Source organism: Delphinapterus leucas, chromosome 15 (assembly GCF_059928025.1).
Source record: "Delphinapterus leucas isolate spDelLeu-1000000601 "Yukka" chromosome 15, BTC_Dleu_Yukka2, whole genome shotgun sequence".
In the NCBI taxonomy this organism is placed as follows: domain Eukaryota; kingdom Metazoa; phylum Chordata; class Mammalia; order Artiodactyla; family Monodontidae; genus Delphinapterus; species Delphinapterus leucas.
This window is the reverse complement of record NC_143143.1, coordinates 43684103-43704447: the sequence shown is the minus strand read 5'-3', so window position 1 is coordinate 43704447 and position 20345 is coordinate 43684103. Positions and strand designations below refer to the sequence as shown.

At 53.5% G+C, this 20345-nt stretch overlaps 1 protein-coding gene across 2 annotated transcripts in view; it reads right to left on the bottom strand.

The window, feature by feature from the left end:
• Positions 1-18592, bottom strand: part of SYNDIG1 (synapse differentiation inducing 1) — a 117552-nt gene extending 98960 nt beyond the window's left edge. For both annotated transcript variants that reach the window (XM_022594182.3, XM_022594179.3), the window contains exon 1: positions 18313-18592. The gene's annotated coding sequence lies outside the window, so the exon portion shown is untranslated. The remainder of the gene's footprint in view (positions 1-18312) is intronic.
• Positions 18593-20345: the final 1753 nt, after the last annotated feature.

The window sequence follows — 20345 nt, the reverse complement described above, 5'->3', positions numbered from 1 at the left end:
CACAGGGCTGAGCCCATGGTGTCTGTTGCCCCTTATTCCCATTAGCTGGGCTGATCCCAAGTCTCCTTTCCAGACTCCACAAGCCAGGATGACGCCTGGTCCTTTCTTCATCTTTCCTTTCTTGCCTCTCCCCTGGGTGGGCTCAGCCAGTCCTCAGGCTCAGTACCCGCCACATGCTGGTGGCGTCCACACTGGCACCCACCAGGCCCCCTCTGAGCGGGCGGCCGGGCAGGCACGCCCAGGGGGCCAAGCCCCCGACTCCCGGAGCCTCGAGGCAGAGCCCGCCCTCCCTCCACCCCTGACCCAGCTCTGCACAGCTCGGAGTGCCCGCTGGGATTCAGGTCACTTCTGGGCCCTGGACACCAAGCAGTGAGCGAATAGGAGCCCTGCCTCATGGGCATCCAAGCCCCTCAGCCACGTGGTCTTAGACCTGAGCCATCCTCCATTCGCCTCTTCCTGTCGCGACCCCAGCAGTCCAGTCCCTCCCAGGAGTCCCTGGCCATGTCCTGCCCGCCTGCTTCCCCTTCACGGACACAGCAGAGTCGGACCCCTCAGGAACCAGAGCCTCTTGCTACTGCTCCAACCACCTGCGAGGGTCCCGATGGACTCAGAACACAGCCTGGCCCTGGCCCCTCCGCCTGGAGAGGCCCTGCGGCCCTGCCTTTCCCTCAGCATGGCTGGCTCTCTGCGTGAGTCTATCGGGACTCGGCTGCCGTGTCCACACCCTCTGAGCATGTCTTGTCTCGGATGGATCCTTCCTGTCCTTAGGATCTCAGCCCTGAAGTCGTTTTCTTACAGATGCCAACCATGTCCACCACATAGATCGTTCCAATGGCCCGTCTGCCTGTCACGTGAGCCTGCTTCCTCCACAGTCTAGACTGCCTGCCTGTCCCCACACCACCCAGGGATGCACGTCCTGACAGCTGAGGCCACCTGAGGTCACTTACATCAGAGCCTGGCTCATAAAAACGCTCAGCTCTTGGCAGGATGAAAAACCAGTCTTTCTGGAAGGCTCCAGCCCACACTGTCCCAGGTGACTGATTCACATCCACGATCACTTCACACCTGAGTGTTTGCCTGAATCTGCTTGTTCACGATTCACCACCAGACCAGCCACTGCTGGGCCTGAAAGGAGGCACTGGTTCTGCTCCGACCTGGACTCGCTGTGAGTGGGCATCATGTCTCTGCTACGGGGCCCTGGCTTCACCTTGTCCGTGACCCCGGACTCAGAGGGGACCAGGACAGAGTGTCAGCTCAGCAGAAGTGACCAAGGAGGTCAGACCAACCGCAGCCCTGCATGGAGACTCTAGGGAAAGGCCGTCTGAAAACCTCCAGAACTTATTTTAATATAAGAGATTACTGTTTCCAAAGGATATTTGATTTGGGGGAAAATCCAGTTAAAATAAATCCACTTAAACCGGGAACCAACCTTCACGGCAGTGTGTGCACACGTGGGTTTCATGCCCCAAAGGGAACTCGTTGTAGGAAGTGAGTTCATTTAACCTTTAACAAGGTTTACAGATAATTATGAATGTGCGAATTCTCAGAGCAGGGATGATCGCGTGGTCAGGTTTGCTGGTGTAATTAATTCTTCCAACAAAACTGATTTCACAGCAACTGGAAAGAGGATGATTTTTGCAAAATAGTCAGGGTTTCCCTAACTTTTGTGAGGACACCTCTGTGCTTCCATAGCCTTGTGTTACAAAGGGCTCCACCTGCCCTCTCCTGGCACCTGTCCTCGACGGCCACCCTCGTCTGCACAGCAGTCAGGCCCTGAAGAAGTCCAGGACCACCTGCACTGGGCCCCCTCTGCTGGGCCAGGGAGGTGGTCCGGGATCCCCTGGGATTTCTCTGCTCCCTAGCTCTGCCCCACACAGAGGGTCCAAGTTTACAGAGTGTCCGGTGGGGCTGCTGACTTGGCATCTGCCTCCCCCTCCTCTGTGCCCACCGGGAACCCGGCTGCCCAGCTTCCCAGCATCACCTGGCCGCCCTGTGCATAGCCCACTCTCGGTTAAGGCCCCAGATGAGGCAGCGCCAGCCCCCGGGAGCTGGCCCGACTTCGGCTAACACTGCTGAGCGCTGCCCCCTCTCAGCTCAGGTAATCATCAAGACAACACTGGGGGCAACTGGTCCTCCTCTTCATTCACAGGGAGAACGAGGCACAGAGAGGTTGAATAACTTTGCCAAGGGCCAGGTGTAGGCCAGGGCTCAGACCCGGGCAGGCGGACCACGGAGTCCCCAGCACAGCCCCTTTGCACCACCACCTCCCTGCCACTTTCCCTCCGGCCCAGCCTCTCTCCATTTCCCAAAGGCCACAAGCAAACCCCATCCCGAGGGCTCATAGGCAAAGCATAACTGCTATTTTAGGTAAAATAACTCTATAAATAAAAATCAAGAAGCTGCAAAGACAAGCCTTATATAAACTCCTCCAGTAACGGTTCTCTTCCCCCTATGTGGAAACAGACCAACCCACAGAAGGCCCGAACACGGCAGAAGAAACCCCATCGCTTCCGCCTGCCACTGGTCATCGCGGGAGCAGAACGGAAAGAATCCGCTTACCTAAAAGCCTGGGCCCCAAATTTGCCCACGTCCTCGCCCAACATGTGCTCTCAGGCTCCTGGCTGCCCACCTCCCACCCTGCCGCCCCTCTGCTGTTATCTGTGGGCACAGGGGCAGCGGACCCACCCCTGGGGACCATGTTCAGATCTGCCAGCTGGACGAATCGGGGGCTCCAGTGCACTAGAGGGAGGGCCACCTAGCGAAGAAGAAAGCATTCCACGAGGTATCTTCACACAGTCCAGGCACGTGGCTGTATGTGTCCCCAGAAATGTCCTCTGGCTTGCTGTCCCCCCAGGTACCCCCAGGAGCAGCTCCTTCCAGAAGTGACATTCATGGTGTCAGAGTCTACTGTTCAGGGTGTGAGTGTGTGTGTTTCTGTAAGTGGATATACCCATGTGTGTGTTGGTATGTATGTGAGTGTTGTCTCTGTGAACACGTCTGTGTGTGCGTGCATGTGTGTGAAGGAATGGGGAGGGAACGTGACATTTTTCTACCTACGATATTGTCTTCTAAGAAGAGCTGGATCTCCAGTTCTAGGTCAGGGCACCTGCAGGAGTCTCAGCCTCCACAGGCAGCTCCGACTTGCCAAAACCATGAACAGGGCTGAGTCACTGCAGGAGAAACGATGACTAACATGGAAAGGCTTTTTACATGTAACCTGGGGATCAAACGCTGGTCCTTTTGTCCCAGAGCTGGCAGCACCCTGGTGAGTCCCTGGCCAACGCGGGAGCCATGCTTCTAGCTGAGAATCCTGGTGGAGAGTCTTCCTCCATATTTAACTCCTGTTCTGCAAACCCTCATATCTGGTCCCACTCAGCTGGTCGATAAGGCACCTGGGCCCAGAATACAGAGCCCTCAGCGACGGCCGACTCAGCGGGGATCCATCTCTCTAAGCAGAGTCAGTGTGTGCACGGGGTGGGCTCTCTGCACCCACGTCCACAGTTTGCAGCACAGAGGCTGTCGGGCCCCCTTCAGCTGGTCCCAGAGCCCATGGGACGGTCTGGAGCCTGGATGATTATTACCACCTTGCTCTGGTGCTCATCCATCTGGTCTACCTGTTCTCAACCCGCTCCAGGCAGTGGAGCCACAATTAGGTCACCAAGGGACACGGAGAGCTGATGACAGGGAGGTCGCTTGGCAAGGCACTGTTTTGAGCACTTTGTGTGAGTGAAGAAGGAGCGATGTCTGCCCGGCTGCCAGGTCTGGTGCCGAGAAGGCAGCAGCTCACGTGGGGCAGGGTCCCCCGCAGGGGCCCAGGGCTTCCGGCTGAGTCACTTCCCACCTTTCCTCTCTGCAGGGGAGCGAATGGCCTGCTGAACTCCCATCTGACGTTTGCTCAAGGGCTGCAGTGTTGAATTCAGTACAAACATATATTTTTATGTGGAGATATTTTCAGCCCGCCTTTTCTAGCCACACGTGTCAGTTATTACTTGCTATGTAACAAACACCCCCAAAGTTAGCAGGTTACAATGGCAGCTGTTTTATTTGCTCACAATCCGCTGGGTCAGCAGGTGGGTGGAGCTTGGCTACTTGGCTCTTGGCTGGTCTGTCCTGGGGGTTACTCATGAGGCTACAGTCACTGGGGCTCCACTGGGGCTGGGGAGCCCAGGACAGCCTCACCGGCGTGGCTGGTGGCTCCTGGTAGCTGTTGGCTGGACCATGTGCTGACCTGGGCTCCTTCACAAGCCTGGCAAGGTCCAGAAGAAGCCTGGGCTTCTCAGAACCAGCACATCACTCTCCCACTTCACTGTGTTGGTCAAAGTCAGGCAGGTGGCCAGGCCACATCCAAGGGTGGAGAGATAGACTCCCCCTCTTGATGGGAGGGTGGGGTGTCATTGTTTAAAGGGGGGGTGTGGGGAGATGAGAGGAACCTTGTCGCCCATGTTTGCAAACAAGCTACTGTACCTCCCACCGGGCAAGATATTATGGAAGGAAGGAGACATGCATGATTCCTGCGTGTGCACACATGCATACATGGATACATGCACACTATGTGTGTCTATACATGTGGACATGTATTCATGTGTTTATTATGCCCACTGCCTGCCAAGAGGTGCGCTGGACCCTTTGTGAGACATTCTATCACTTTCTTTGAGAAAATAGCACTGGTCTGAATTTGGAAGTGGAGAGAGCAGAGCACAAACGTAAGAGATGGCAGGATGGCCTGGATGGCCCCTCTGAGCCTGGGTCACAGCTACAACCCCTGCAACACTCACCCCAGGAAACCCAGAGGCACAGCAGTCGCCAACTCTAGCATTTGTTTTCTACCTCTAAGTGTGTAAATTAAAGGGACACTAAGAACTTGGTTTTTAACAAATATTACATAAGACAAACTTTAAGCACATTCTATTTCTTGACCCCAAATGCAGGCTATGCAAGTTTACATAAGGTGCACAAGCTGACCGGTAATTGTTGTCGGCAGGCTGGCATCTCCCACTAAGCAGCCGGGACCCTCCGTCGGCTCAGACCAGGGACAAGGGGTACCGTCCTCCTCTTCCATGCCCCCACTCTCTCCCACCACCTCAGCCCTTCATTACCTGCCCGCCCAAAGTGCGACCTGGGACCAGCGGCATCCTCATCACTGGACACTTGTTAGAAATGCAGAGCTCAGGCTCCGACCCAGACCTGCTGAGCCCGGGTCCGAACGTCTGCAAATCCCCAGGTGTTTTGTGTGCATTAGAGTTTGGCAAGCATGGCTTTAACAGGTGTTTCAGTAAGAAAAGCCAACTCAGCTGCTCCTTTAACATTATTAAACTCAATTTGTATTCTTTACATTATTTGTGCATAAACCAATTTTCAACATCCCCTGGTGAATCTACTGTGCAGCCAACTTTGAGAAGCACCTGGACTTGGGCCGCTCAAAGTGAGGCAACATCAACATGTTGGTGCCTGGCAGGGACGCAGGGTCTCCTGCCCTGATCCGCTGTCCCAGAACCTGCATTTACCAGCCCCCAGGAAATGCGTGTGGTCACTCAAGCTGAGCGGCTCTGCCTGACCTCAGTCCTGGCTGCTTGGCTCAAGTCCAAGGTTTGCCACCTCCCTTGTACCCACCTGCCTGCCATCCATCCCACACACACTACACACAACTTATCACCAGCAAACCACCGCGTTCTCTTGTGTTCACAAGTACACATGATCTGGTCTTCCTATCCCACCCCTATCCCTGTCAACTCCTCTCACTGACAGGGGGGCAACAGTCACTGGCTGAGTGGAGAACCCACCACAGGATATCATCTTTGCCCACCTTCACCTGGAGGCTGGAAAAGTTAAAACCTCCTCCTTACACCAGGCTTTCTTGTAACCAAGAGTGGTCACACACACAGCTCTGGCCAAAGACTGCTGTGGGCAAATGTCTTCTGAGGGGCTCTGTCCACCTCTCCCACCTTTTGCCTTGATCTCAGATGTGATGTCCAGGGCTGCAGCAGCCATCTGGGAACCAGGAGGTGGTAGAGATGCAGCCCTGACTCCACTGAGGTGCCGACTCAGCACCTCCCACCTCCAGGCTCGTATCATGTCAGAAAAATAACCCCCATAGTTCAGCTCCCATGCCCCTGGTTTTCTGTCATTGTTGCTGTTTCAGTTCTAGGTTCATAGGTTAGAACCTGTGTTCTAACCTAGACTTAAACAGGCCTTTTTATTTTGCACATAAATAAGGAAAAGAAGAAAATAAGAAGTGAAAAAGCAAAAAAGTTAGATCCAAATCAGCTTTGCCACTGATTTCTATGTAAATCTGGAGAAGTTAATAGACCTGCGAGGACATGAAACTTCTCCCTTTTTTCCTCACCTGTCCCTTTTATCTCTTCAGTGAAAACACTGGAGAATGATGGAATTGAACAAAATTCCCAAGACCTAGAATTCACTCACGTAATAACTAATGTACACACGTGTTGTGCAAAACTGGTGCTATTAACCTATGACCCAGTTTCTGACTATGGGCCTAAGATAGCATCACATTCTAGAATATACTTTTGAGAAACAATGTGACTTGTGATTCACACATAGTTGATGGGATGTGGCGGGAGTTACTCCTGAGGCTACATCGGAAGAGTCCACGTCAATTATTTGCTAGTAATTAGAACCTTAGCGCTCCAATTAATATAGGTTTATTTTTTATTGTGGTAAAAATACACAACATAAAATTTACCACATGGACTATTTTCAAGTGTACGGTTCAGTATTGTTAAGTAGATTCACATTGTTGTGAAACAGATCTCCAGAACTTCTTTTTTTTTTAGGACTGAACCTCCCCACTTCCCCTACCTAAGTTCTCTCTCTACTTCATCCTTTATTTGCATTTTCATAGTAAGTCCAAGAAAGAGGTGGGTAGGCATCTTCTCCATTTTACAGATGGGAAAGCACCGGAGTCGGGTGGCCTCACCTGCATCCCCTGGGCTCTTGAATGGCAGGCTTCTGGGTCGTCTGGTACCCAACCCACAGCTCGTGCCCAGAGATGGGGTTCTCCTGAGCACCAGAAGCGGCCAAGCAATCCTTTCCACAGTTGTGTTTCTGTTTTATTGAGGTATAATTGACATATAACATTATGTTACTTTCAGGTGAGCAACAGATGATTCGTTATTTGTATATATTGTGAAATGATCACAATAGGTCTAACTAACATCTATCACGAGGCACAGTTACAACTTTTTTCCTGTGACGAGAACTTTTAAGATCTAGGCTCTTTCAAATATACAGTACAGTATTGTTAACTTTAGTCACTGTGCTGTACATTACAACCCATGACATTCATTTTGTAACTGGAATTAGTACCTCTTGACCCCCTTCACTCATTTTCCCCACCCCAGCCCTACCTGTCTGTGGCAACCACCAATCTCTTCTCTGTATCTATGAGTTCAGAGTTTGTGGTTTTTTCAGATTCCACATACAAGTGGGATCCTATGGTATTTATCTTTCTCTGTCTTATTTCACTTACCATAATGCCCTCAAGTTCCAGCCATGTTGTTGCAAATGGCAGGATTTCCTTCTTTTTTATGGCTGAATAGTATTCCATTGTGTATATATGTATCTATTTCTATAGCTATATATATCACATCTTCTTTGTCCATTTATCAGTGCTACCATATCTTGGCTATTGTAAATAATGCTGCAGTGAATACATATATCTTTTTGAGTTAATGTTTTCATTTTCTTTGGATAAACCCAAAAGTGAAATTGCTGGATCGTATGGTAGTTCTATTTTTTATGTTTTTAGGAATCTCCATACTGTTTTCCATAGCGACTGCACCAATTTACATTCCCGCCAACAGTGCATGAGAGTTCCCTTTTCTCCACAACTTCAACAGCACCTGATTTATTGTCTTTTTGATAATAGCCATTCTGACAGGTGTGAGGTGATATCTCATTGTGGTTTTGATTTGCATTTCCCTGATGATTGGTGAGTTGAGAACTTTTTCAGGTACTTGCTGGCCATCTGTATGTCTTCTTTGGAAAAATCTTTATTCAGACCCTCTGCCCACTTTTTAAAAAAACTTACTTATTTATTTATTTTTGGCTGTGTTGGGTCTTTGTTGCTGCGTGCGGGCTTTCTCTAGTTGCGGTGAGCAGGGGCTACTCTTCGTCATGGTCCGCAGGCTTCTCATTGCAGTGGCTTCTCTTGTTGTGGAGGATGGGCCCTAGAGTGCGCAGGCTTCAGTAATTGTAGCACATGGGCTCAGTAGTTGTGGCTTGCAGGCTCTAGAGCGCAGGCTCAGTAGTTGTGGCATACAGGATTAGTTGCTCCGCGGCATGTGGGATCTTCCCGGACCAGGGCTTGAACCCATGTCCCCTGCATTGGCAGGTGGATTCTTAACCACTGCACCACCAGGGAAGCCCCTGAGATCCTCTGCCCATTTTTAATAAGATTTTTTTTTTGTTATTGAGTTGTATGAGTTATTTATATATTTTGGGGTTTTAACCCCTTATCAGACATATAATTTGCAAATATTTTTTCCCAGTGAGTAGGTTGGTTGCCTTTCATTTTGTTAATGGTTTGCTTTGCTGTGCAGAAGTTTTTTAGTTTGATGGAGTCTCACTTGTTTATTTTTGCTTTTGTTGCCTTTGCTTTTGATGTCAAATCCAAAAAATCATTGCCAAGACCAATGTCATGGAGCTTACCACCTATGTTTTCTTCCAGGAGTTTTGTGGTTTTGGGTCTTACATTCAAATCTTTGATTCATTTTGAGTTAAGTTTTGTGTGTGGTGTAATATAGTGCTCCAATTTCACTCTTTTGTGTGTGACCATTTAGCTTTCCCAACACCACTGATTGAAAAGACTGTCCTTTTCCCCTTGCATTTTCTTGACTACTTTGTCATATGTTGATTGACCATATATGTATGGGTTTATTTCTGGGCTTTTTATTCTGTCTCATTGATCTATGTGTCTGCTTTTATGCCAGTATCATACTGTTTTGATTACTATAGCTTTGTAATATCGTTTGAAGCCAAGAAACGTGATGCTTCCAGGACAGTTCAGCTGGTCAGAGTATGAGGAGGGTGAAAACTGTGGGCTCCTGCCAGGCTCACACATCCTGGCCAAGAGGATGGGGAATACAAGGAGGTCAGGGTGGGGAAGAAGGATTCAGAGGAGAGAGAGGTGCAGGTCAGGACTGTGCTCCCAAGATGTTTCCTAGGGCTGAGCTGAACTCCAGTGGAGACGGGGTACCTCTGATTTGTGCCCCCAAGAAACAACTTGAGTTCATCTGGACTTTACTCTCCAAGAAAGGCACCAGTTTAGTCTTAAGGAGAAAGGGAAGCAACGGGCAGGGTCTAACTCACTGAAATATATTTTTGAAATATCTGAAGCTCTGAATACAAATTTCAGGAAGACCAGAATTTCTGGGCAGCATCTAAGGACACTTCTGTCTTCTGGGGAAAGCCTTGTGCCCAGAGCGGGAAAGAGGTCTCACTGGGCAGCCTGCCATCCTGTTTAATGTATCTGGATGTTCTCTGTGCCATCCGGGGCCTGTGGCATTAGAGGAAACAGTTTCCCCTCTGACCGTGGTGTGTCGTGCAGGAGATTTCTATTCTCCTGGACAGCTGCAGGCACACATCCTCCCAGCTGGACCACAGCTGGGCTTTCTGCTCACCCTGGGTCACTGTTTGGTGACCTGCATGGGCACTCTCCTCCCAGGAAACCACCACAAAGTACAGAAAGACAGATGACCCAGCTATGTTTGTCCCACTTCGCCTCCATCGTAGAATGGAACATCTGCATCTGCGTGTCTGCCCAGTGATGACACAGGACGGGCAGCTGTCCTGAGCTTCACACCAAGCGCAGTGCCAGGTTGGGGGTGGGCAAACGTGACCTTGAAACAAACACTAAACGAACAGATCCCTGAAGGGTCCACACACAGGGCCCTTCCTCTGGCGACATGAGGCTGCAGATCGGGCTGGGAACCCCTGAGGTTCACCCCATCAAGTTTGATCGGGACTCCCAATCAAACGGAATGATATACACATTTCCCACCATTATCCTCCCTTCCTGCCTGGGAGGGAGATGCAGTATGGGGCAAACAGGAGAAGCTCCTGTGGGTTTCCTGGAATAAGCACCGGAGAAGCTGCAGATGAGCTGTGAAAGCTTCAGTCCGGCCCTTCAGACTCAACTCCTCCAAGTTCATGAATTCGCCTCGTTTCACCTGGAAACTGGACAGTGGGGTTCCCTTAGTGCAGCCAGGCCAGTCCTGGGGTGAGGCACCAGCTCAGATGGGCACAGCAGCTCCACCTGAGAGAGGATGGAGAGCTGGGCCACTGCCCAGGGAGGGGAAGCTGAGGATCGCGTCCCTGCAGGTGGGTCCAGACCCCAGGGTCCTGGAGCCCCTGCTACCCGTGGTGCAGGAGGGGCCCCTCCTGCCAGCTCTCAGCCTCCCTGGGCCCGGCCTCACTCATCTCTGATTCCACAGCCCCCGTTTCCATTGAAGAGCGGCCAGCTCCCCCGGCACCCAGGACCTACTGCGGCCATGAGGGCAGGAGCCCAAGGGACTCACCATCCCTGCCCTCCTGGCTGGTCAGGGCTCTGCCGTTGCCAGGTCCATGGTCCAGAATCTCCCGGTCACCCCAAGAGCCCCTCTCCTCTTGTGCTCACCCACTCCTGAAGCAGGCCCACGTCACCCCCACGCTGCCCCCAGCCTCTGGCACGCACACATCCACATGCCCACAGGCCCTCGCCCCAAGGATGGAGAGATGCCCACAGGTCTGGGGACACGTTTCTGAGAGGTCATACACTTTCTCCCGGAAGCTGAGCGGATAAGCCAGGAGCACAGATCTTGAGGTCAGGGTGGCTGCAGGAGCAGAGGCCGCACTCCCATTCTGCAGACAGAGCGGGGACACTCAAGGCTGGTGGGGAGATCTGGGCTGGAGGCGGGAGCGGTGCCCTGGGAAGGCCCTGGGGAAGGATCTGCCGGTGCCTCTCTGACAGCAGAGAGGGGAACAACCAAAGCTCCAATGAGGAAAAGCTGTTGGCCCCTTTCCTCCTCCTCCCCCACCCCATGTCCCAGCGCCCGAGCAGAACAGAAGAGCTGACGACAGATAGACCAGGGTCCCTCCCACCAGGCAGCGTTTCTCCAGCCCATAGTGGGACGTGGCTGCACTTCTAAATTGGACGAGGTAATGGACTATCTGAAGGCGATCAGACACCTGTGTGGGAGCCCAGGGCCCTGGAACAGCTGGAGCACAAGACGTGGGTGGCTCTATATGGGCCACAGCTCGGGAGCCCAACCTCATCAAGGTCACCGGGAAGCCCTTTTGCTCGCACGTCTGGGAGCCTGGCTGCCGCAGTCCTGGGTACACAGAGCAGCCGGAGAAGGCAGAGCGGCTCCGAGTGGGGATGAGCTCAGAGCCAGCGGGATGCAGCCTGTGCCCACCGAGGAGCTTCTGAGTCCGGGGGCAAAGAGGTGAACAAGAAGCGGGGGCGGAGGTGCCTCCAAAGCGTCCACTTTCCTGATGGAGCGCTGGTGCTGGGTACGTGAACACGTGAAAACCTCCCTGCTCTGGACCACGATCAAACACCTGTGGGCAGAGGGCACAGCCACGCGTTCACAGCTGCACTGCAGCCACTCGCCCAGTGGGCAGGTCTGTCCTGCACACACACAGAGACGACTAGAATCTGGGAAGAAACTCATGTCTGTGACCCAGGAGCCTGAAGTATGTGTTCTTCCTGGAAAGGGACTTGGCAAATCACTGCTCAAGTCCAGCAACAGGGAAGGAAAGGGCATTATTCTGCACAGTTTGAGTCCGCAATACATTTTCCTCTATGGTTTTAGAACAGACTGTGATGTCCCCAAATGTCCCTATTCACAGGTAATGCACCTGTACCCCGAACATTCAGATTGGCAATCCTGCCAAGAATATTGTGCAGAGGACTCGACAAGTGGGGTTAAAGGGGATGACAGAAGGTCTGGGATGTGGTCACATCACGGGCCCTCCTGTTCTGGGTCGCTCGGGAGGTATGTGCTGAGTCCAAAGGATGTTAGGAGAGATGCCGGCAAGAGTCTTGAGATCTCATTCTGAGCAAAGGGAACAAGGAAGTGGGTGCCCATGTGTCAGGTGGCACATTCCATCCACAGCTTTGAAAATAATAAGAGTGAAAGGCAGAGAATGAACTTAGAACTAACAGAAGAGATGACTTCCCTTTACTTAAAATTGGCTTTTAACAGAAATCCATCTTGGTGATGGAGTGGGGCTACGGCCCTGCATGGAGAACTGAGCCGGGTGTTCTGTGTCTCTGGGTTTAGTGTAGAAAAGCAAAGCCGTGAGGCAGTGAGTATGTTAATTCATCCGCTCAGAGCCTGTGTTTTGAAGCTGCTTGTATGGAGGACACGAGGGGAGAGGAAGAGAGTAGGAAAGAGAAATGGGGATGGGGTCTTCTGTAGGCGAGAGGCCCTGGAAGGCATTTCGGGGCTGGGCTGGGAAGGGTGGACTTGCCCAGCACAGGGGCCTCTCCACCGTCTGCGTGCACACAGGGCACAGTCTGGAGCAGACGCCTGGCTCTTAAAACACATCTACCAATGCCTGAGCCACAGGCACGGGCCAGACCCTGTGCTCAGACCCAGAGCACACGGCTGACCTGCCTCATTTCACCTTTCCTGCTGCCCCACAGGACACAGCACCCTTACCCCAACTGGAATGGATATGTTCCCTCAAAGGGAAACACTTGGGAAAGGGCCGAGGCAGAAATTTCAGATACTAAGGTTGGCTGCAGAAATGCACATACTTTATTTAAAGGCAATCTGAGACACTGCAGAAACAGAAGTATTGGTAGCAACCTTTGGTGGCATGACCTGGGCATCCATGGAGTCCCTGTGATGCTAAACAGAGCCTAAGCCCAGCCCTCAGGGCTGTATTTCCCAGCCCTGACCTAGGACTTAATCGCGTTGTAATCCTCAAAAGCAAACCCTCTTATTTCAGACACTGCACAGCTGAGAGCCCGTGGCACCAAGGTGGGAGCGCCAGGATCAGGAGAATCGGTTAAAAACTGCATATTGCACCTAAGGCAGAACGGTAAGTTTATGTCACATGCTCGTTTTTCTGCTTCCCTGAGCAGGGGTGAAGCCTCACCATATTTGAGGTAAGACTATTTGTCTCCTTCAGAAGTATCTTTGGTTTAAAGTTGAGGCAATGGAATAAAACTTCTGTGTTTCTAATTGTCTGAAATGTTTGTTTGCTTTTTGGTTTTGTTTTGGACACTGACACTTCCCAACAGAAAAGATTAAGAAAGGAACAGATGGGAGGCACTTTTGAAAAGTGGTTACTCAATGAGGTCAAATGTTTGAGAAGTAATACGTTTTAAAAATATGAATTTAGGGCTTCCCTGGTGGCGCAGTGGTTGAGAGTCCACCTGCCGATGCAGAGGACGCGGGTTCGTGCCCCGGTCCGGGAAGATCCCACATGCCGCGGAGCGCCTGGGCCCGTGAGCCATGGCCGCTGAGCCTGTGCGTCAGGAGCCTGTGCTCCGCAACGGGAGAGGCCACAACAGTGAGAGGCCCGCGTACCGCAAAAAAAAAAAAAAAAAGAATTTAAACTAAGCAGGCCCTTCATGAAAGACTCAACCTGCAATCAATAAACACTCATGTTCTCTCCTTCAGAGTCACAGCCCCTAAACGTCACTATAGCATTATCAGGAACTACGTTTAAAGATGACTGTGATGAACATAAGATCCAACTGGGAACTAAAAACTCAAAATGTTTTACACTGAATATTGATTTGAACCGCAAGAACAAAACCTCCACCTCTCTGAAATAATGCTAATAGAACTCTTCAGTAAATTCTTTTATGCAAGCCAATATGCAGAGTTGTCCCCTGGGTTGATCTATAGGAAGCAACTTTTATTTTTATTATTTTCTACACATGTATATGGTTTCCTGGTTGTGTTATTCTTAGTTCTAACAGTTCTCTTATTTGTTTTTGTTTTCCTTAAGTATTTTATTTTATTTTGTGCAATTTAATAGGTTATTTATCATAACACGGTTTAAGATGACTCAGACTTTGGATCGAAACAACGTTTGTAACTTAAAACATCATGCATTATAAGTGGTGCTTTGCGGTTTGTTGAGAACCTGCTTTAAAACGTTTTATCCTAAAGAACGTGCATCATGTAACTTTTATAATGTGATGCGAGTCTAAATCAAGTTGTGTTAGACGCATCTTTCCCAAACCTTTCCCACACATGCCCTCTGAACCCACCCGAGGGGAATGTTGACGCCACTCAGGCGGCTCCTACCTGAGGACATACCCACATGGACAGGTGCCCCTGACGTTACCCTGACTCTTGCCAACAGGAAGCTGGCGGATGCAGGGGCAAGGATGGGCCGGGGCCCACACTGTGTCCTGAGAACCATGGGGACACAAACTTCACCCAGGGAGACATCCAAAGACTCTAACTAAAGTGCTCCTAAACCAGAGTCATCCCTATTTTAAAAACTGGGGCAACCATAAACATTTTGTTTTCAAAATCCTGGAAGGAACATGGATGGAAGGAAAGAGAATCTCGGAAAAGTTAAGTGATCTCAGGTCATTCAACAGGCAGGCAGCAGAGCCTGGAGATGGAGGCCTGTCTTGGCACTGGAATGCCAGACGTTGTCCTGGGGTGGGGCAACCACCTGTGTCTCCAGACTCCTCCCCCCTCCCTCCTCCCCCCTCCTCTCTCCCCCCTGCCCCCTCCCTCCCCCCTCCCAGCCTTGGTCCTCAGGCTGCCTGATCTAAACTAAGCCATGTTGAGGGCACTGAATTGCAGCCCAGTGCCTGAAAGAGTTACAGCTGTTCCTGTTTCAAACATGGTTATAAGCTCTCAGGAAAAATTTGAAATTGCACAGAGAACGTAGAAGAATCACATTTGTTTAAACTACTGACTGCTACCTACGTTACTCCAATTCTGCTGGCACGGGCAGGATCCGGGTCAGCCTATGGTCAATGTTCAGAATATTTAATATTTGAACACTTTTCACGTTTTGTTTTCTGACATGTTGGCACAATGCCTCCAGGTCAGGGATGCTGGGCCAAAGCTGTGGTCCCAGCGTTGCTCCCTATCAGCACCTTTCCCCCCAGACAGCCTCATGTGACCTCCCACCGAAGGACCAGGCCTTTCTGCTTCTCATTAGCCCCAGGCTGTGCTGATGCTCACAACCCAACACCCCGTGCCTCAATCTTTGCACCTTTGCCCCCTCAGTCCGAGGGTTTGCTGATGACGTGAGTCTGTTCAGACTACAGGTCACAGCACTGCGATTGGCCCTTTTGGCCGTGAGGATCCCCAATGTGCACGGGCCCCACAAAGGCCAAAAGGAGGAGCTAGGGGTCACGCTGGTTTTATCTGGGGGAAGGAGGACATAAAGGTGCTGGCCTACAGGATGGTTATTCATATCACAAGAGGCTGGCCAAGGATGCCATTAAAGAGTGCACCTTATCAAGGTATTCAAAAGTTTGCCAAATCCTCCAAGCACGTCGTTGACAAGTTTTAGGAACAGCTTTTCTGTAAAAGAATGTGCGGAGGTGTGCAGAGTGAGGTGGGGGGGGCACGTAGGTATGGGGGTCCCCTCCCACAGCCTCTGGAGGCTGGTCCCAGGCTACCTCCTCCAGCCAACAGACTCCACACTCGGAACCCATCTGAGGGAGCAGAGTCTCCAGATGTGACCAGGTGATGAGCAAACGTTCTCTAATTGAGAGATGAAATGTTAGCACTCTCATGAGCCTCAGAATAGCACCAATTAGTGTCTCCCATAGAAAACTTACATAAGAAAATATCTTTTTATTCTCTTATAATAGTAATAACTCCCGAGAAAATATGCGTTAGAGCTGAGAGAGGGAGGCAAGTCAGTGCAGCACTTTAAATTTCTGCCAATGCTAAATGTGGAAGAAATGAACTGCTTATGACTTATGAATTGAGTTTTAAAGTTTTTTTTTTTACCAAAAAAGTAATGTTCTTTTGCTTGTATCGGTTCAGCTGGAATCTGTTTCTTCGCTGCACGTCCGCTGGCAGGAGTCAAATGTAATTGTTTCAGATGTCTCTTTTCTCAGGGTCTGAATTTCCCTCTCCTCCTTCAACCCCCCTCTTTGTGCCTCCAGGAATGTTAGCAGGTTTCTTTTCTACCCCCAGATGGACAGCGGGGCACCTTCGTTTCTATTTTAACATCACCTATTTCTAATGGAATCATTCAAAGAAGTTGTTTCTGCTGATGGTTATGTGAAAACGAAATGAAACGTCATCAGCTGGAGATTCATGGGCCGCATTCAGCAGTGAAGTGAGCTGGGAATAAGTTTCCAAATCCTTCCTCAGACACGGGCCTCCCAAACTCGCAGGAGGGTGGTAAACAGGACGGAAAGGCAGCAGGGTGGATGAGGGGCACACTGCAGGGTCAGTGCGCTGTTCTTCCCACCTCTGCGAACCACTGACATTTTCCACTGTAAAAAACTTTAGACATGGGTTTCCCCAGTTTTTCCTTTATTTAACAAGGCCCTCTTGATTATGACGATTCCATTTTCATGCAGTAGGTGGGGGCAGGGTGGGAGAGGCCACCAGATCAGTGACAAAACAACGTTTGCTCTAGGCAAAGGGGCCCTGGGGTGTTGGAGAGAGGGTGGGAGGGAGGTGGAAGGCTCACCCTCAAACGTCTCACAGGCCCACACCTGTGGTCTGATCTCCAGAAAGACATTCCACACAACCACCAGGCACACAGCAGGCGATAATTCATCCCAAAATCTGCTCCAGCCACTTCCTGTCTTAGCCAGAACGGACATCAGCCTCACCGCCGGGCTGGCTCTCCACTCTGGCTGCTGTGAGCATTTAGGGAGCCAGACCCCCTCAGGAGACCACATCCCAGCACCAGCGCTGACTGCCCAGCAATCTCTCCTCAGCAAAAAAAAGTTGGCTGGCTCTGGGGTTTGTTACAGGCCGCTCGCCCCACAGGCTGCAGTTCTGCTCAGGGCAGAAGCCGCTCCCTTTGGGCTCTGACCAAACACACTGGCCATTAGGAGGGGGACCCACAGATACACTGACCCAGGTGCTCACCCCACTGCCTGAGCCTGATTCTAACTGCAAATCGGAGCCACCTATCCCCAGCCCCTAAATCTGCCAAGCCCTCAGCCAGTGTCCGCTGCACCAAACCCGAACCCGGGAGGTGGCCCGGGAAGGCGCAGACAGGAGTCTGGCCAGAAGCTGGCGGCGCCAGCGCATCTGACGCCACAGAAGGGCTGCACGCACCTGAAGTCTGGGTGATAGGCGCCCACGCCCCTGCGTGCAAGGGGCACCCAAGGAGACGAAGGCGACGAGAAGACCCCTTTCTCTAGTCCTTCAGGAAAGCCAAGCGGCCCCACTGGCAGCCTCCCCAAAGCAGGACTGTAAGCGCCCACTCCACTGGAGTCTCGCAGAAAACGCATCGCGATCAAAGCCCCTTCCTCCGGAAAAATGCCCCATTCTGCCTGTAATCCAATTCCCTCTCCCCGCACCTGGAGAGCGCGCACGAAGAGGCAGAAATCATACCCAGGGAAATTGTGACCAGAACTTGAACCCCAAACGCATCCACTCATTCCCCGCTCCGCGCTGTGGCTGGCGGCTCCCAGGGCTCCGGGCTGTCGCGGCTGCCAGGGACCAGACAGCGCGCGGAACCGAGGGGCTCCCAGAGTCCCGGTCTCCGTCCCGGTCGTCGGTCAGGAGTCCCCATCCCCAGCGCGCTCGCACCCTCGCCTTCCTTTTTCCCTCCGCTCGGCAAATCGAAGCCCGCTTCCCTTGCCTGTCCCAGATGGACCTCGGACCCCAGCTCCGCGGCGGCCCCGCTCACCAGCCCCAGTCGGTCTCCTTTGGGTCGCTGGAGGGGGCCTCCCGGACCCTCAGAGCCAGTGCCCGCCGCGCGCCTCCACCGCCCCGGGCAGCCCCGCTCCGCCGCGCTCCCGGGTTTTGGTCTCAGCAGCTCCCTCCGACTTTGCACAGCGGCGCCTCCGCGCCGCCGGGGCTCCTGGGGTGGCGAGGCGCCAAGCTGCAGCCCGGGCTGCCGGCGCCCGGCCCCTTCCTCCACATCTTCCTCGTCCGCTCCGCTCTCCCTGGCGCCTGGCGACCCCGCGCCTCCCCAGTCCCGCCGCCCCGACCACCCGAACTCACCCCGGAGCCGCGACGCCGCAGGTCTGCGCGCTCCGAGGCGGAGCCAGGACGCCCTCCCGCGCGGGGGCAGCCGCCCTCCCGCGCGGGGGCAGCCTCCCTGCCGCCTGCCCGCGGCCCCCGCCCCGCTCCCGCCGGCCCCTCCGCTGCCCGCGCTGCCGTGGCGGTCGGGACTCACCTCCCGGACAAGGTGACCCGCTAGTGCGCCCGGTGGCGGCCCGCGCGTCTCCAGAGGCAGCGAGCGCGCGGGGCGCGGGGCGCGGGGTGTGCGGCGCCCGCCTCTGCTCCCGGCTGTCTCCCACGCCGCCCGGCTTTTTCCCCTTCCGTCCACTCCCTGCCGCTCGGCCCTGCGCTCGCCGCCCGCGCCCCCGGCTGCCCCGCGCGTACTGGAGCGCCGGGCGCGGGGCAGCGGCGGCGGCCCGGGCTGCTGGAGCGAGCTAGCGGCGGCGGCGGGGCGGAGCCCGGCCCTCCGGCCACCGGGAGAGGAGGGTGAGAGGAGACTATCGCGGCGCGCACCCGGCCGGCGGGTGGGCGAGGGGCGCCCGGGGCGCGCCGCTCGGCTCGGCTCCCGAGCCTGGAGACACGCGTGCCGGAGGCGGCGGCCACGGGCTCTAGGGATGGCAGGAAGGAGGAGGAGGAGGGAACGGCTCCGCGCGAAGGCGCCGCCAACTTTGCCCCAGGCCGCCGGGCCCCGCGGGGGATCGCGTCTGGCAGGTGGCCCGGGCCCGGTGTCTGGGAATGTGGGTGACAGAGGCTGGGGGAAGGGGGCATCCACTGGGGACTAGGAGGGCGGATTTGTCGCCTGGTTCGGAGAAGAGAAGGCTCCCCTCGGTCCTAAAGGCCTCTCCAGGCTCTGGTTCCTTCTTTCTGAGGTTCCTAAGGACCCACTTTATAGGCCTGAATCTCCTCGGGTCCTGACCAGCCAATCAACCCCGTGAAACCAGGCGCGGGGCCCAGACTCCAGGACCTCGACCCAGTGTCAGACCGGTCTGATGTGCGTGCAGGGCTGGCCCTGGGCAGTGGGAATTGAGAGGAAAACTAGGTTGTCGGGAGAAGGGGGCTGGGCGTAAGCCTGGTGAGGAGAGTGGGCAGTGGGGAGGGAGCGAGGGAGGGCACCTCCCAAGATAGTCTGCATTTCCAGCGTTGAGGGAGGCGGGGGAAGTGGTGTTTGCAGTTGGGATTTCAGAGGGAAAGAAGTGAGGAGGAAAGAAGTGCCAGAAGGGAGTCAAAAGTGATGTAGGAAAAGAACCTGTGAGCCCACTTGTGTCACAGGCACAGAAGTGCCCGGTGCCCCAGCCAGGCTGGCACTGGCTGCACCCTGGTGTTCGTTGTCTGTTATGCCCCAGGAAACCCTCCTTGGTGCAGAGGCCTCTCCCTGCCTGGTCGCCGACCCCTTGGCCCTGAGAAGGCACCTCTTCCTCTGCCAGGGCTCCTGGGGTAGAGTTTCCAAAAGGCTGGGGTCGGAGGTGGGACCAGAACACCAGGTCCCTCCCCGTGTTCCCTTTGTGGGACTGGCTCCTGTGGGTCCTCAGCAGCCCAGAGAGAATGCTCAAATCCCAGTGCACCTGTAAGGGGGCAGGTGGGTGGAGGTGCAGGTCAGTGGAACCGGCACCATCTGTGCTCTGTCTTTATCCACCTGAATGCCATCCCCCCTCCATCCCTGTAGCGTGGCAAAGCACAGCCAGTCTTCTGGCTCCAGATCCCAGAGCTGCGAGGCTGTGGTCTGGAACACTCAGAAAAGGCCACGGTCCACTCCTCCCGGCTTGAAGAACTTCTCAGATGGGAGGAAGATGCCATCTTATCCTGGTAAACTTGCCACTGTCCCTGGATCCTTTCCGGATCAGAACATTACATTCTCTCATCTGAACCACTGAGCTGAGCAGATATCGTTGGGCTCATCTGAGGTGGACAATCCTTGCTCCTGTTTATCAGATGAAGAAGCTGACGCTGTTTGAAAAATAGCACTTGGGGTTTTCGCAGCCACCAGAGCTCGGGAGCGGCCTGACCTGGGTTCTCACCTCTCAGAGCACTTGTGTATCTAGACTTTGGGTTCGCTTCGGGGCCAGTTTTGTTTTCTTCGTGAGAGAACACCAGCCTGGGGCGCAGCTGGACCTGCCTGTGCCTCCAGGGCATGGTTTGCACTTTCAGTTGGACTTTTCATGATATACCAGGCGGGCCCTCATGACAGCAGCGTAACACGTGACCCCTGAC